The sequence below is a fragment of the Cryptomeria japonica genome, chromosome 5 (assembly GCF_030272615.1).
Source record: "Cryptomeria japonica chromosome 5, Sugi_1.0, whole genome shotgun sequence".
Lineage (NCBI taxonomy): Eukaryota > Viridiplantae > Streptophyta > Pinopsida > Cupressales > Cupressaceae > Cryptomeria > Cryptomeria japonica.
In genome coordinates, this window is record NC_081409.1 from 887,753,476 (window position 1) to 887,772,757 (window position 19,282).

The following is a 19,282-nucleotide window of genomic DNA, read 5'->3' on the forward strand; positions in this document are numbered from 1 at the left end:
GCAATGAGCTCTAGGTTGTTGGCCTTCCTGCATGTGAAGGCCCCTATTGTATAGGTAATATTTATTCATATTGGCCAGTGAGTAAATATTTTGGGTCACAAATCCCACTGAGGTTTCTCCCCTACCAGGTTTCCTCACCAAAAATATCTGTGTTACGGTGTGGACTGATGGTTATACTATTATTTCTCTTTATTGCTTTATTTCTTGTTTACTGGTACATTAATTTGGGTTGTAAAGTTGCAAACAAGTTTAAATAATTACTATACTAGTTAGACAATGATTCAACCCCCCCCCCTCTTAGTGTCCTTGGGATTGATCAAGTATCTAACAATTGGTATCAGAGCCTAGTCCTCTATTTGCATAAGCCTAATAGCTTGAGGAAGATTTTGAAACTGGTACCAATGGATAGTTTGATACAATAGTTGGAAGGAGCTCTTGAATATTTTGATGCCGAAAAATTGAAGAATATCAAACTAGAAGATGGACTCAGAACTGCTCAGGAATTTATCAAAATACTTCAAGATAACCTTGTTATAGAAAAGATTAAGAGAAAAGAATTACATGTGCAATTGCAAAATCAAGATGATGAAGAAAAAGAAACTCTCAGAGATATTGCAGAGAAATTGAGACAAGAGAACAGTAACATGAAGAATGAGATGCAAGATTTAACCATGAGACTATGCAAGGATATTGAAGATAGAAAGAGGAATGAAGAAGATTTGGCCAAAAGACTTAATGAAAGATTAGATGAATCTCAAAGGCTTGGTTATGAAAATGATATGCTTAAAATAGATATGATTCACATGCAACATGACAAAGAGGAACTTTTGAGATGAGTTCGCACTTTGGAAAGTGAGTTGGTCACTGCAAATGAATACAAAGACAAATTCAAGAAGAGTTTAGATAATCTTGATGATATGTTGAAAAGTCAGAAACCTGATGGAGAAACAATTGGACTTGGATTTGAACATGGAGAAAGTTTCAAGACTGCAAACAATCATGATCACATCACACCGGTAAGGCAACCTAATGCTTATAAATTTAATGGGAAATGTTTTAATTGCAAAAAATTTGGTCATAGAGAAAATCAGTGCAGATTTAGGAATAATGATAATATAAACTTACCCATCGGTCAATGTTTCAAATGCAATAAAAATGGTCATAACTTAGACAATTGCAGAATGAATGTGAAATTCTATGTTTGTGGTAGATTTGGACATTTATCTAATCAATGCAGAAATCAAGCTGGTCAAGGTTATGGAAAGGAAATTTAGAGAAATAATGTAACTTGTTATGCATGTAACAAGATTGGGCATATTGCAAAATTTTGTAGAAGCAAGACTATACCGACGAACAATAAAGGATCTAATAACAAAGGCAAAGAGAAGGTGACTGAAATCAAGTAAGAATTTTCAAAACAATGGATTAGAAAGAGAGATCAGAGAGGTGGTGAATCTATCACTACACCGGTAGAATAGGGTATCTTGCACCAGCAGAAGATTCTTCATCCATCTAAGGAATAATCCTTAGGGTTAAGGCAACAAATTGAAAATCATTCATTTAGAAATGTGGAGTTTTTCACTTCACTGGCAAAGCATTTATTGTGGTTGTAAGTCAATTTTTGGTTATAAAGGTATTGTAACCTCTTATTTCAATTCACCAAGAATTGAAGCATTCAAAGAGAGAGAAATTGAGCAAGGGAATTCTATAGGCAAAGCAGCAAAGGTCTTTTCAGAGCATTCAAGGATTTCACAGTTAAAAGGTATTTATCTTTTGCAATGGCATCTTCATCTTTTGTTCCCTAATTCGTAGCAAACCCTACTATTATGGAAAACATTAAATGACCTAGACCCATTTTCAAGATAATTCTTAAGATAGAAAAACAGGATGATTCTATTGGTGCATTTTCTAAAATCCTAAAGGAAGTCGCATTTACTGAAGACCCTAGGGCATACATACATTGCAACATAGAAAGTTTAGGGTTTGAAGATTTGATGAACATGTAGATGAAAGTAATTATTGACAAAGATGGGATAATGAAACCAAAACATAAGGTAGCTGAGGATTTAGGTTTCATAGACATCCTCCATATGCCAGAATTCTCAGATGAAGTCGTCCACTATGTCCTTAGCAAGGTTCACGGAGAATTTATGTGGTTGGACTTAGTATTCAAGATTACCAAGGAAGCTATTAAAGTTGTTGCTGGTTTACCCTCCATCGCTTCTAGACCTGACAAGAAGAAGAAAATCCCTAACAAGGAAGTTATGAGCTTAAGCAGAGCTACATATGAAAACCGATCACTTAGGGTCAATGACATAAAGGATAAAAATGTTAAATTTGCTAGCATGATAATTGGATATAAAGTTGGTCACACAAATAGATTAAATTCTGTGTCTAGTTCATTCATTCATAGTGCACATGAGATTATTGTAAACAATGCAAAGATTGACATCTGTGAATGGTTGAAGGATGAATTACTAGAAAAATTGGATAAGATAAAAGGTGACAAGAAAGGAACATTCAAATTTGGAAATCTGTTAATGTGTTTAATGCTTTACTTTTCAAAGGAAATCCCCAGTATGGGTCATAAGGATTTTGCCTATGATATTTTTGTTGGAAAATAGATAAAGGAGGCAATTATCAGTATGGGAGCTAACAGTGATGAGTTGCTTAAAGATTACTTTAAGAATTTTCAAACTAAAATGAAATAGAGAGAAAGGATTTCCCAAAGCGTTGTAGATAAATATGATAAACAAATATGCTTTGTAGTAAAGAGAGATGAAATTTGGATTGAAGTAGTTAGACCCAAAACTGTATGGATTACTGAAATGGGATATGAGGTGGACTCTCACATTTTGGAATCATATGCAAAAATACTCCTAGATGATCCACCGAAACCAACAGAGAAAATATTTGGAAATGCTAAAATAATTGAAAGTGATGTAGCTATGATGAAGTAGAGGAAGAAAAGAGACAAATTCATAAAAGATGCTTCTAAAGTAGTAAAGGATGTTACAGAAGGTTTAATGAATCTAATTCTGATGATGACAGGGCAGCTAAATTCAAGAGACTAGACAGGAAGAAAAGAAAACTCTCACTAGCACCTACTCCATCTCCCAAGAAGTCAAGGACATAAAGAAAGAAGCAACAAGCTGTAAGAGAGCCCAGTGGTCCGAAAAAGAAGGTAACTCCAAAGAAGAAATAAGAACCTAAAGCACCAGATATGTTAGGACGTGGGAGACAACTAAGAGGGGGGGGGTGAATCAGTTATCTATTAATTTTAACCCAATTATAACTTAATCAAACTTGATGCATAATACCGGTAAACCAAACTTAATGTCGGTTGACAGATTATTAGTTAATATTAATACCGGTGAAACTTAATGCATAAAACAGAAAGATAAACAACATCCACAACAAATAACACACAGATTTGTACATGGAAACCCTATAAGGGGAAAAACCATGGTGGGAAACCTTACCCACAATCAGATGATACTATTGCAGATAGTATGTGTATATAAATGGGGTTTGTAGAAAGGCCAACTACCTAGGGCTCATTGCTCAATCACAAAATAGGAGTCACACTGACTACAATTGGATGGTTAAATCCAATGATAATGTACTGCTCAAAGTAGCATCTTCAATGCTGGATTCAGTATTGGTTAAGCTCTGATAATCACCTTCAAACCTTCCTTGAACCTTCTCTATGGTCTGCTCATATGATCTTCAATATTCGCACATACCATGTTACAATACCATATACCATATACCATATACCGTTACTTCTCTACTTCCTTTCATCTCACAAATGAGATGCTACATATATACCAAAACCTAAGACCAAATGTGTAGGTTGGCTTAATAAGAATATTACAATAAAATCAATTACAAATAAGTCAAGATATGATGCATCATGTTGGCATCAATCATTTACAACAATATCCAATTAATAAATCATCTCCATAACGTGTCATGTTGATCTCAAATAGATAATACATACCGGTCCATAACCTAGACCAATTTGCTGGTAACAATAAATATGTCAACCCAATTAGACCATTAACCAAAATACCAAAACCAAGTATCCAAACCATGTCTTCGACATAACCAAGTGATCTCTAGATGATAACAAGTCATCCTTAGTGTCGGTGAACAATATAACATGTCAATGAACAATATATCAGTGACTATGCATAAGTCACTAAACATGTCGGTGAACAACAATGTGCCGGTTCAACATAACCAAATATCTCCAGAAGGATAAGTGTTGACATCAATGACAAAACTAATGCAACACATCCATAATACTAACAATCTCCCCCTTTGGCATTGATGGCAACACAAGATGGAAAAAGATCTAAGTGCCAGAAACAAAATGCGAAAAACCAAAAACCAACAATCTCTAGATTAGATCAATACTAGAAATATATCTTTCCCTCAATCAATAATCTCTCCCCCTAGGATAATGTTTCCTACATACAAGGTTTTTCCATAGATATCTCTCCCCTTTGACATCAAATGCCAAAGAAATATAAATACTAGAACATACAATCAATTCATATAACAAATTACAATAACCAATTGTTATAACAAACTACTCCCCCTGAAAAGTAGATCTCCTCAATCAAAGCTAGAAAAAGGTTTCTCTATTAATTTTGTCAGTTTGATTTCAATCATCAACTATCTAAGTCTCTATCGATGAGGGTATTACCCCAAGATACTCTCTAAGATATTCAAAAGTTTCCTTAGGCAAAGGCTTATTAAAGATATCTACAATCTTCTCTTTAGTATTCACATAAACCAATCTTACTTCTTTTGCTTCAACATTCTCTTTCAGAAAATTATATTTGATAGAAACATGTTTAGTCTTAGAGTGGAATACTGGATTCTTTGATATATCGACTGCTGCTGAATTATCACACTAAATGATTATAGGTTCTTTGCATTTTACCTTGATGTCCTTCAATATTTTCTTAATACATAATACCTTAGTACAATTAGTTGCTACTACAACATATTCTGATTCTGTTGTTGATAGTGATGTACAACTCTATTTCTTGCTCAGCCATGAAATCAATCTTCTACAAAGAAATAATGCTCTGCCAGTGGTTCTCTTTCTGTCATCTACATCTCCTATCCAATTTGCATCGGTGTATGCACATAAATAAAAAATTTCATCTTTAGGATAACATAAACTAAGATTTGTTATGCCTTGTAGATATCAGAAAATTTTCACTGTTGATTCTATTGGCATATGGACACTCCAATGAGACATTGTATGTGATTGAAGGTTTTGTCATTGATGGAAACCTTGCAATCCAACACCGACATAGAAGAAAATATGTATACCGGCACAGAGGCCAACAGGATTTTTGTTATGTAATATTTTGTTTATTATTGTAAGCCGACTTGGCAAATTGTAAAATGACTCTTGTATATAAAGGAGATCATTATAGACATTTAAAAAGTGAGATAGGTGATAAAAAGGGCATAAAGAAAATTATTAGGAAGACCTAATTTGTGAATTATAGGTCAAGGGTATATGTAAAGAACAGAGCAAGAACTGATACTGAATCTGGCATTGGAGATGCTATTGTAAAGCAATACAAGTCATTGGATTAGTATAATCCTTATTGTAAGTCAGTGTGACTTCCCATTGAGCAGTGAGCTCTAGGCAGTTGGCCTTCCTGCATGTGTAGGCCCCTATTGTAAGTAATATTCTCTTATTGGCCAGCGAGTGAATATTGTGGGTCACAAATCCCATCGAAGTTTTTCCCACACCAGGTTTCCTCGTTAAACATCTTGTGTTATGGTGTACTTTTCATGTGGATATTCTTGATTCTTTTTATTGCATTATTTCTTGCATAGTGGTACACTGTTATATTATGTTCTGCATGTTTTAACATAAGAAATTCTTATTACCGGTTAGATACTGATTCACCCCCCCCCCCCCTCTCAGTATCTATGGGACCCCTAACAATTGGTATCAGAGCCTAGTCCTCTATTTTCAAAAGCCTAACAACTTGAGGAAGATCTTGACACCAGTAAAGATGGAAAATTTGATGAAGCAGCTTGAAGGAGCTCTTATAGACTATGATGCAGAAAAATTAAAAAATATCAAATTAGAAGATGATTTGAGAGTAGCTCAGGATATCATTCAGGCACTTCAAGAAAATTTTACTATTGCAAGAAATAAGAGAAGAGAACTCTGTGAAAAATTGCAAAATGAGAATGATGAAAAGGAATCACTTAATGATATGATAAGTAAGTTGAAACAAGAGATCATGACAACAAAAAATGAAATGCAGGATATGACTATGAGATTTTGCAAAGAGATTAAGGATAGAAAGAAGAATGAAGAAGAATTGACCAGAAGACTAAGTGATGCAGCAAATGAGAACACAAGACTTAGCTATAAAAATGACATGTTGAAGATAGATCTGATGCATACTCAGAATGACTCAAATGAACTAATGAGACAAAAGGAAATCTTGGAAAGGGAACTGGAAACTGCAAATCAACACAAAGAAAAATTCAAGAGAAGCTCAAAGGAACTTGGTACCTTGCTGAAGAATCAAAAACCTAAAGGTGACACTTCTGGAATTAGCTTTGAAGTTGGTGAAAGCTCTGGTACTGCAAATACTCAGGATCACAGCAAACCGATAAGACAACCTAATGCTTATAAATTCAATGGAAAATGCTTTAACTGTAATAAGTATGGTCATAGAGCAAATGAATGTAGATCTAAGAATTATCAGAATATCAATACACCCACCGATCAATGTTCAAAATGCAACAAAGTTGGTCATAACTTTGAAAACTGCATAATGAATGTGAGATGTTATGTTTGTGGAAGATTTGGACATTTATCAAATCAATGTAGAACACAAACCGGCATAGGTTATGGGAAAGCTATTCAGAAGAATAATGTAACTTGTTATGCATGTAACAAGATTGGGCAAATTGCTAAATTTTGTAGAAGTAAAGGTACACCGGTAAACAAAAAAAGTGCTAGCTTGAAAGGTAAGGAAAAAGTTGAAGAGGTCAAGCAAGAATTTTCAAAGCAATGGATTAGAAAAGTAGATCTAAATATTGGGAATACTTCTCCACTAGTAGAACCAATCAATGCTCCACCAGTAGGACAAAGTGATGCTTCACCGGTAGGATAGAGAAGTGCTCCACCGGCAGGAAGTTCTTCATCTAATTGAAGAAAATTTCCTTGACGGTTTGGCAATCAAATGACACAAGTGCTAATTATTCCCTCGGTTAGAGATAAGAAGTTGAAAACTACTTATTACCAGTAGACAATGTTAAGTGAATACTTAACTGGCATGCAATTAATGTGGTAGATTGCGAAAAGACATTACAAAATTAAGGTTTTGGCTCCATTTCATTTCACCGTGATTTCAAATTTTCAAAGAGCATGAAGATTCCGAGCTAAGGCATTTCGAGCAAGAAGCAAGCACACTCCAAGCAATCATCCATCCAAGGCAGAAAAAGGTATTTAATCATGGCATCCACCTCTACAATTGAATACATAGAGAACCCTACTATTGTTGAAGTAATCAAAAGACCTAGGCCCGTATTTCAGTTACTCCCTGAGATAGCAAAGAAGGATGATACCTTAGGTGCTTTTTCTCAAATCCCTAAAGGTATTGTATATGCTGAAGATCCTAGAATGTACATCCACTACAACATTGAAGAGTTAAGAGATGAGGAAATCAAAACCATGTATAAAACCGTAATATGTGATGATACCGACAATGTTAAAGCTAAACACAAGGTTATTGAAACCCTAGGATTCACAAAAATCCTTAGCATTCTTGAATTTCCAAAGGATGTGATTAGGATAGGGTTAAGTAGAGTTCATGGAGAATTTTTCTGGCTAGATGCAATCCATAATATCACCAAGGAAGCTGTGAAAGTTGTCACAGGGTTATCGACCACCGATAAGAGACCAGACAAAACCAAGAAGGTTCTGAATGACCTAGTTACAAAAATAACAGGTGCAACATTTGATAAGAGATCACTAAGGGTTAATGATGTAAAAGACATCAATGTGAGATTCATAAGTATGATATTAGGTTACAAAGCCACTCATGCTAACAGACTTAACTCAGTTTCAAGTTTATGCATTAAGAGTGCTTATGACATGGTAACAGACAATGCAAAAATTGACATCTGTGAATGGTTAAAAGATGAACTAATAGACAACCTTGGAAATATAAAGAACAACAAGAAAGGAACTTTTAGATTTGGAAATCTGTTGGTATGTCTAATGCTACACATAACAAAATAGGTTCCCGGTATAGGTTATAAAGAACTTGGATATGACATACCGGTAGGAATGTAATTGACAGAACTGTTCAATACCATGGGTGAAAAGAAGGAGAACAATATTCATGACTTTTTTCAAGCATTGAAAACCAAAATGAAGCAAAGAATAAGGTTATCTCAGAAAATAGTAGACAAATACAAAGATGATATATGCTTTGTTATTAAGAAAAATCAAATCTGGATGGAAGCGGTCATCCCAAGGACAATTTGGGTAACCAAAATGGGCTATGAGATAGATGATCACATAGTTGAAACTTATGCTAAAGCACTTCTGGAAGCCCCCAATGAACCTAAGGAAGAAGTATTTGGTAGTGCTAAGACCATAGAAAGCCAAATACAGTCCAAGAAAAGAGTAAAGAAGGTTGAGGCATTTGTGAGGAAAGGATCCTGGCAAGCAAAGGCCATTAAGGAAGATGTACTAAAGAAAACCGGCATAACAGAGGATGAGTTGGCAGCTCCACAACCTGAAGCTCATCTATCACCAGTAGGTACTTCTTCAGAAGGTGACATGCCAGCAACTTTTAAAAGAGTTGTTAGAAAAAGAGATCCCTCACCGGCAACCACTCCTTCACCTAGAAGGAAAAGGCAAATGCAACAAGCAGTGAGATCTCCAGTTAGAAAGGTCACACCCAAGAAGAAGCTAACACCAAAGAAAAAGAAAAGGACAAACAGTGACTTGGCACCTCTAGATATATTGTTAAATGAAGTCACAGAGGAAGGAAAACTGAAAAACATAGAGAAAATTTATGACACTCTATCTGCTGATGAGAAAGAACAAGTTGAGGAAGGTGTGATACTGCATATGGACATGTACAAGAAATTTTTGATGGAAGTAGCAAATGAAATTCCTGATGATTTGTACAAAAGACTTGAGGCTAGAAGGAAAGTAGTGATTGAATTAGATAAGAAAATAAAAATAGAGAAACTACTTGTTGTATATCTAGTAAACTCTCCCAAGGAAATTGATGATTTGATTGCTCAAGCAAACCGGTCAGTATTCTCTACTGCACACCGACACATTTCACTGATGGCAAGAAGAGTTACTAAAGTAACAGATGAAATAGAAGATGGTTGGGACATATTCCTGGATGACAAGGAAAAACAAGAGGAATACAGGAAACCTAAGCCTATAAAAGTATATCAGAAGGACAGAAACAAGGGGAAAGGCAAAACTGGTGGACCACCAAGCATAAAGGTTAAAGACAACCTACCCCCACCGGTAAAAATTACAACTACTGAAGATCAACCAGCAACAGAAAGTATGGATGCAGAAGATAGCAATCCTAATACTGAAGTTTTGTATACTGTAAATGTTGATACCCAAAAGATCAACATAATAGTGGATAAAGATACAACTGACAAGTCAGATATGGCTAATGAGCCTCCGGTAGTAGGGGAAACAGAGAAACCAGCACAAGATACAGAGAAAAAGGTAGAATATGAGGCATAGACTAAGACAACACAACATTCAAAGAAACCATCAGAGCTAAAGGCTCTAGAACAAGTTCACAAGGAAACAGTGCCACCGGTAAGTAGTGAAGTGGGAAAACTAGTGCTAAAAGAAATGCAGACACAAACTGACCTACTAGAGGTCAATACAAGCATGGTTACTTCCACCGGTACTCAAATTGTTGGATCATCATCGACATTCAAGTCAACAAATGTGACTGAGGTATTATTAGACTCCATTAAGAAAATAACTGACTGCAGTTCACAGGCTTATAAAACAATAGATGATTCAATACCAATTTTGAAGGCAATAGCTCCAAACTGTAATATAGATAATAAAGATTCTTTAGGACAATTGGACACATTGTGTAAATATATTTATGAAAACATTGAGAAAATAAAGGAAGAATCCGTAAAGGACAAGGTAGAAAAAGAGAAACAAAAATTCTTTCATGAGGAAATAAAGAAGTGTAACAGAAATTTTGACACACTTCTACTAGAACTATGTAGTTTGTTGAAAGAATACAAAAATCTATATAAAGATACATGTAAAACAAACTTTTTGACTATAGATATTGACAAGAAAATAAGAAAGACACAGGATGAGATAAATAAGCTTGCAGACAATTTTGTCAACTCACCAAATTCATTATCAGTTTTTGAAGAGAAGATAGCAAATTTTGAGGAAGAATTGCTCAAATTGGAAAGAGAAAAAGAGAGAATAATTAATAAGGCAAAACATCTGAGGTCTAAACTAAGTCCAAGATTGGACTATTTAGTGTCTTTGCAGAAGGAAATTTTAGAGGCACTAACACAAGGCAGCAAAACACCAGCAGAGCATTTGCAGCATCTCACCGGTACAGTAAAGAGGACTGAAACAACAATAAAAGATAGTAAAAAGTTTATGGGTATAAACTTAATTTTGGGAGATCTTTTTTAGATAATAACTACCCAGCTACAGGGTTGAGGATAGATGAACCTACAAACTATACTGACATCTTGATAACCTTTGTCATTGATGCCAAAGGGGGAGTAGTGGAATGAGAAAGTTCAAAATATAGGAATCATATGCTCAAGGGGAGCTCTCATATTTTTGGTAAACATTTTTTTTGGACTACACATTTTGGATACTTTTTGAAATTTCTCATGAGTGTTGCCATCAGTGCCAAAGGGGGAGATTGTTGGCATATGGACACTCCAATGAGACATTGTATGTGATTGAAGGTTTTGTCATTGGTGGCAACCTTACAATCCTATGGCATCGGCAAGACATCATACTAGCAAAGCATTACACAGGAAAGACAATGCACTGGCATTAACAGATCACTCTACACCAGCACCGACATAGAAGAAAATATATATACCGGCACAGAGGCCGACAGGATTTTTGTTATGTAATATTTTGTTTATTATTGTAAGCCGACTTGGAAAATTGTAAAATGACTCTTGTATATAAAGGAGATCATTATAGACATTTAAAAAGTGAGATAGGTGATAAAAAGGGCATAAAGAAAATTATTAGGCAGACCTAATGTGAGAATTATAGGTCAAGGGTATATGTAAAGAACAAAGAAAGAACCGATACTGAATCTGGCATTGGAGATGCTATTGTAAAGTAGTACAAGTCATTGGATTAGTATAATCCTTATTGTAAGTCAGTGTGACTTCCCATTCAGTAGTGAGCTCTAGGTAGTTGGCCTTCCTACATGTGCAAGCTTCTATTGTAAGTAATATTCTCTTATTGGCCAGTGAGTGAATATTGTGGGTCACAAATCCCACCGAGGTTTTTCCCACACCGGGTTTCCTCGTTAAACATCTTGTATTATGGTGTACTTTTCATGTGGATATTCTTGATTTTGTTTATTACATTATTTCTTGCATACCGGTACATTGTTATATTATGTTCTGCATGTTTTAACATAAGAAATTCTAATTACCGGTTAGATATTGATTCACCCCCCACCTCTTAGTATCTGTGGGACCCCTAACAGATTCATGATTTCCTTTAGGATTACTCTGAAATCTTGAAACAATACATACTGCATTCATTATATTAGGTCTTGTTTGTGTCAAATACAGTAAACCTCCAATCATAGATTTATAACTTGTTGGATCAACAAGAGTTAAATCATCCTTCAATGTTAATTTATCAGTTGTAGTCATAGGAGTACTTTTTGGTTTGGAATTTTCCATACCAAATTTATTCAATAGTTCCTTCAAGTATTTTGTTTGACATATGAATATACCTTTATCAATCTGCGAAATCTGCAATCCTAAAAACAATTTTATCTCCCCAATCATGGACATTTCAAATTCTTCCTGCATCTTATTAGTAAAGTCTTTACACAATCCATCTTCTCCTCTAAAAATGATATCATCAACAAAAACTTCAATAACCAAGATGTCAACATTAGTCACTTTGAAATATAATTTGTTGTCAGCATTACCTTTAGTGTATCCAAGCTTCAAAAGATATTTGTCTAATATAGCATACCAAGCTCTAGGAGCTTCCTTCAATCCATACAAAGATTTCCTTAATTTGCAAACCATATCTTCATTATTTGTCAATGAAAATCCATCAGGTTGTTCAATGTAAACTTCCTCTTCAAGATCACCATTCATAAATGAACATTTTACATTCATCTGATATACTTTATAGTTCTTATGTGTTGCAAATGCAATAAATAATCTTACTACCTCAATTCTAGCTACCGGTGCAAAGGTTTCATTGTAATCAATTCCCTCTTTCTATGAATATTCTTTACACACTAATCTTGCTTTGTTTCTGATTACCTTACCATCTTCATTAAGTTTATTTTTGAATACCCATTTAGTTCCAATTACATTTTTGTCTTTAGGCCAGAGAACTAATGTCCATGTATTATTCTTTTCAATTTGTTCTAATTCATCTTCCATTGCTTTAATCCAATGTTTATCTTCACATGCCTCAATAACAGATGTTGGTTCAATTTGAGAAATTAAACATACCTCTTCATTTTATAGCCTTCCTCTTGTCCTAGCACCTTGATACTTGTTCCCAATTATCTAACTTTCAAAGTGATTCAGTCTTACATACCTGGGTGTGTTCACTTGTTGTTGTTCTTCAGTCACTGTGGAATTCTCTGATGATGCTGGTGTGACTAGGTCACACTCTATACTAGTGCACTATGTATTGGTTAATTTATGATCATCTCAACTGTCGGTTCAGAATCTATAGACCTTGAATTTCCTCTAAAGTGTTCATCTATCTTCACATTAGCACTCTCAATGGTTTTCTACAATCCTTTATTAAAGCATCTATATGCCTTTCTCTTAGATGAATAACCAAGAAATATTCCTTTATCGTTTCTAGGATCAAATTTACCAATATACTCATCTCTCCTAATATAACATTTGCTTCCAAATATTCTGAAGTATTTAAGAGTAGGAGTATTACCAAACCATAGTTCATAAGGGGTCTTACCGGTTTCACCTTTGATGTGAACTTTGTTAAACGTGTAAACTATTGTATTCACTACTTCTCTCCAATACACATGAGGTAGATTTTCTTCCAATATCATGCTTCTAGCTACATCCAGAATAGTTTTGTTCTTTCTTTCCACAATTCCATTATGTTGAGGTGTTTGGGGTGCTGATAGTTGTCTTTTGATTTCATTTACTTCACAAAATGTAATAAACTCCTTAGATGTAAATTATCCTCCTTGATCTGATCTTAAACATTTAATTTTCTTACCGGTTTCATTCTCTACCATTCCCTTGAACAGTTTGAATTTTCCAAAAGCTTCTGATTTCTCTTTGAGAAAAGTAACCCAACACATCCTAGAATAATCATCAATGATTAGCATAAAGTATCTATCTCCCTGTAGATTTCTTGTTCTTGTCGGACCACACAAGTCAGTATGGATTAAATCAAGAACATTATTGGATTTCTCAGAAATACTCTTAAAAGGTGTTCTAACTTGCTTTCTCATTTGACATTCCTTACATACTAGATTATGAGGTTTTTCAATCTTAGGTAAATCCCTTACTGCCTTAGTTGAAATGATCTTTACAATGCAATCAAAATTCACATGACAAAGTCTCTTATGCCATAACCAACTTTCATCAATATGTGCAATCAAGCATGCCTTTTCACTATTATTCAAATGAAAGATATTACCTCTAGTCTGATTATCGGCTACAAATTCCAAACCAGTTCTATTCATGATTTTGCATTTACCATTCTTGAATTGTAACTAAAATCCCTTTTCAACTAATTGACCAACACTCAAAAGATTATACTTCAAACCTTCAACATAATAAATGTTGTCAGTATTGTGCTTACCATCAAAAGATATAGTGCCTTTTCTTTTGATCAAACAATCTTTATCATCCCCAAATATTACTAGACCTCCATTGTATTCCTAAAAAGATAAGAATTTACTTTTCTCACTAGTCATTTGATGTGAACATCCATAATCTATAATCCATTCATCCTTTTCTTTAATTTTAGCCACTAAGGCCCGCTCTACTGGTGGAACAGTAGGTGTCAGTTGATCTTCTTTTATTGCAACAAAACCCCATCCATTGTCTATCAGTTTTTTATCAAAGTCATTAGTAACTCCTTCATCAGCATAGTAACATGATTTGTCTCTATTCTTCTTAAATCTGTATCTCTGATATTCAGGGTTAGGCTTATATGTTCTTTTAGCTTCTTCTCTCAATGTTGCATGTCTCTCAAGACATCTAGATGCAATATGACTAACTTTATTGTAGTTAAAACATTTAAATGGTGTTTTACCTTCATACTTACTTCCAATAGGACCTTTAGGCATTTTCCTTGCAAATAGTGCTTCAAGTTCTTCCAGTTCTTCATTTTCTCTTCTGATATCTTCAAGTTTTTTTGCATAAAGTGCTTTCCAATTAGATTTCTTAGATGATGATGCTTTGAAGACTAAATCTGTCTTAATTGTAGCAACAAGACCAAATTCCTCAAGCTCAAATGCTGAAATTTTTCCAACCAAGGTATCTCTAGATACTGATGTATTAAGCATTGTTCTCAAATCATTAATAGTACTTACTTTCATTTTGTATGTCGGTGGTGATTCTCTTAAAACTTTAGAAACAATTTCATCTTCACTTAAGGATCCTCCAAAACATTGTATTCCCAAAACAATTTCATTTGCTCTTTCCATAAAACCAGAAATTCTTTCATCTTCTTCCATTTTCAGATTTTCATACTTGACCCAGAAGAATTCTAGTTTTGCAGTTTTGATAGTGGTATCTCATTCATTTAGTTTCTCCAATTTATCCCAAATAGCTTTAGCAGTAGATCAGCCCGATAATCCCATGATTTGCTGATCTGACAAGGTGCTCAAAAGTGCTTCTCTTTCTTTGCAATCATTCTCTTGATCTTTACCCAATGTTGGTGGATTAGGTTGATTCGGTGTAGGACCAACATAGCCATTCTTTGTAACATCCCATATGTGTCTTCCAATGCAATTTGGATATGTCTCCATTCTGATATTCCATATACCATAGTTGGTTCCATCAAGTTTCAGACTATCCTTCCTGAAAATGTTTGTTGCCATAGAATATCCTCAAGTTTTTAAACTTCTGCGAAAAGAGGACTTAGCTCTCATACCAATTGTTAGGATCTAGGAGGCAACTGAGGTGGGGGGGTGAATCAGTTGTCTATTAATTTCAACCCAACTATAACTTAATAAAACTTGATGCATAATAGTGGTAAACCAAACTTAATGTCGATTGACAGATTAGAAGTTAATATTAATATCGGTGAAACCTAATGAATAAAATAGAAAGAGAAACAACATCCACAACACATAACACAAGGATTTGTACATGGAAACCCTATAAGGGGAAAAACCATGGTGGTAAACCTTACCCACAATCAGATGATAGTACTACAGATAGTATGTGTATACAAATGGGATATGTACATGTAGAAAGGCCAACTGCCTAGAGCTCACTACTCAATCACAAAATAGGAGTCACACTGACTACAATTGGATGGTTAAATCCAATGATAATGTACTGCTCAAAGTAGCATCTTCAATAATGGATTCAGTACCGGTTAAGCTCTGATAATCACTTTCAAACCTTCCTTGAACCTTCTCTATGGTCTTCTCATAGGATCTACAATATTCACACATACCATGTTACAATACCATATACAGTTACTTCTGTACTTCCTTCCATCTCACAAATGAGATCTTATATATATACCAAAACCTAAGACCAAATGTGTAGGTCCAATTACTAAGAATATTACAATAAAATAAATTACAAAAAAGTCAAGATGTGATGCATCATGTTGGCTCAATACATTTACAACAATATCCAATTAATAAATCATCTCCATAACATGTCGCGCTGATCTAGAATATATAATGCATACCGGTCCATAACCTAGACCAATTTGTCGGTAATAGTAAATATGTCAACCCGATTAGACCATTAAACAAAATACCAAAACCAAGTATCTAAACCATGTCTTCGACATAACCAAGTGATCTCCAAATGATAAAAAGTCATCCTTAGTGTTGGTGAACAATATAACCTACTGGTGAACAGTATATTGGTGACTATGCTTAAGTCACTGAACATGCTGATGAAAAACAGTGTGCCAGTTCAACATAACTAAAGATATTTAGAAGGATAAGGGTTGACATCAATGACAAAACTAATGCAACACATCCATAATACCAACAAGATACTCTTACACCGGAAGAGTTGATCAATGAAATTACACAAGAAGGTAACCTTAGAAATGTGAATAAACTTTATCATTCTTTCAAAGATTCAAATAAAAACACTATAGAGGAAAGCATTATTTTGCACCTTGATATCTACAAGAAAGTTCTCATTGAGGTTATAGATGATCTGCCTAATGATTTGTATTTGAGTTTAGAAGCTAAAAGAATGTCGGTAATAGAATTAGATAAGAAATTAAAAGTAGAGGCTCTACTTGTTGTGCATCCTGTTAACTCCAAACAGGAAATTGATGACTTAATTTCAGAGGAAAACAAAACAGTTTTTGTGAGTGGTCACTGATAGGTTAGCCTTATGGCAGGTAGAGTAAAGGAAATTGCAGATGAAATGATAGACAAATGGGATATATTTTTTGTGGAAAAAGAGAAGAAAGATGGAAAGGATAGAAATAAAATGGATGTCTTTTCCAAAGGTATATCAAAAGGATAAAGGTAAAAGTAAAATTTGTAGTGTACCTAATATAATAGTCAAGGATAACCTTCCTCCATCGGCACAGGACACCTCACCAATAATTGCAGAGGCACCGGTACAACCTGACAGTCAACCGGAAGAGAAGGCATAAGAAATGACACAAGATGATACTAATCTGGATTCAAACATTATTTTTACTATGAATGTGGACACTCGGGACTTCAACATTGTCATGGATAAGGAAACCATAGAGGTAAGGAAAACTGAAACTATAAATATTGAGATCTCTAATTCACCGGTCAACATTGTTGACTCTTAGAATATTGAGATACCAACTGAAGTTAAGGAAATAGATACCATCCCAGATGCTACTCATCTTAACAATGAGAAACTAGTAGAAGCAGAAATAAAAGCACAAACTGAAACTTGAAAAGGACAAGAACAAAGTATAGCTGAACCGATAGTCAGCAAGGCAGAGAGTAAGGATGACTATAAGGTTGAAAAAAAAAATTGAAACACGGAGTGAGAAAAAGGAAGAAATAGTGGACAAAGAAAAGGTCAATGATGGAAGCAAGATAGTTGAAGTGGCTAATGTGCAGACATCCGGAGATGAGAAGAAACCAACAGCAAAACCTCACACTTTGCCTAGCACTTCCACTATGGATTACATGCCTACTAATGTGATTGATGCACTTTTGGATTCAATAAAGAGGATCACAGATTGCAACACCTTAGCATTTAAGGCCATTGATGATACTCTACCTATTTTGAAACTGATTGCACCGACATGTAAGATAGATCATATTGATGGATCTTTAGGTAAATTGGACACATTGTCTAAATTCATTGCTTCAAATATTCTAACAGTAGATAAAATTAATGAAGAGTCTATTAAGGAAAGGGTGAATAAGGAGAAAAGTGAATTCTTTGATAAGACTATCAAGGATTGTACTGAGCATATTGACTCTTTATTACTGACACTTAATTCCACTATTTTGGAATATAAAGAATTGTATAAGGAAGCATGCAAGCCTTACAACCTAGCAAAAGACATTGAGGAAGAGATAGAGATAACTCAAAAATAGATTGATGATATAGCAGACAACATGATAGGTTCTTCGGAACTTACCTCAGTTTTTGAGGAAAAGATTGAAAAATTAGAAAAAGAAAAAGCAAGGATAAGAATGAAGGCACGTGAGTTGAAAAATAAACTTGGTCCTAGATTGGACAACCTTATAACTCAGTGGATTGAGCTATTTAAAGAGAAAATTCAAGGAGAAAGATCACCAGAGAAACAAATGCATTATCTGACTGGCATGATCCAACAAACTGAAACCATTATCTCTGATAGAACTAAATTTATGCAGATTCGTAATCTAATTTTGCCAGATATCTTTCAACTTGTACACAACAGGATACGAGCTATGAGGTAGTATTTTTTAATTCTTTGATTCTTTTTGACATCCTATATCATTGATGTCAAAGGGGGAGTAGTAGTGTGGAGAAAAATATACAGAAGAGATCATTTTCTCAGGGGGAGCACTCTTGTTTTTGGAGAAGTTTTGAACTTCATTTTTGGATATCAATTTTTGGATTTTTCTCATGAGTGTTGCCATCAATCCCAAAGGGGGAGATTGATAGAATTATACACTTAGATGAGAATAGTTGATGTTGTCATTGATGGCAACCAACTAGTAACATGGTTCATAGCTTACACCAGTGTAGCGTCGTAAATTGTACGCACTTGCTAGGGTGGTACAATTTCACACCTAGTTTAGCACCCGCCTTGGCGCATTTTGCATTTTGCATTGCATTTCCCCTTTAGCACTTAATTAATTAAATTAATTAGGTCTAAGGTCCTATTTTATCATCTCCCATATCATAAAGTTGGGCCCTTTCATTAAAGTGTGCCCCTTTCATTAAAGTGTGCCCCTTTCATTTTATTCTTCCAATACATCATTTAATCAAAAACCCTAATTAGGTCCTATTTTGAACTTGGGGGCTTGATTTCAGGGGTCAAAACATCTCGAAATCACCTGTAACTTCGGGATTCTCTCTAAAATCATCATATCTGACGACCCTGAAAATTTGGTGAAAAGTTGTCGGGACCATGGCGCCCGTGCAACATGGTCCCGGACATTTTTCCCGAAATTTTGGGAGCACGATCCAATCATAAAATAAAGCTTAACCCCAAGAAATTGGTGGGACATTCAATCTCTAGGTCGGCCAAAATATGAATTTACAACATAGGGTTTCATACATAAAAGCTCTCTTTCCTCATTGGAAAGGATCGGATTTTTGATTTTCAGGG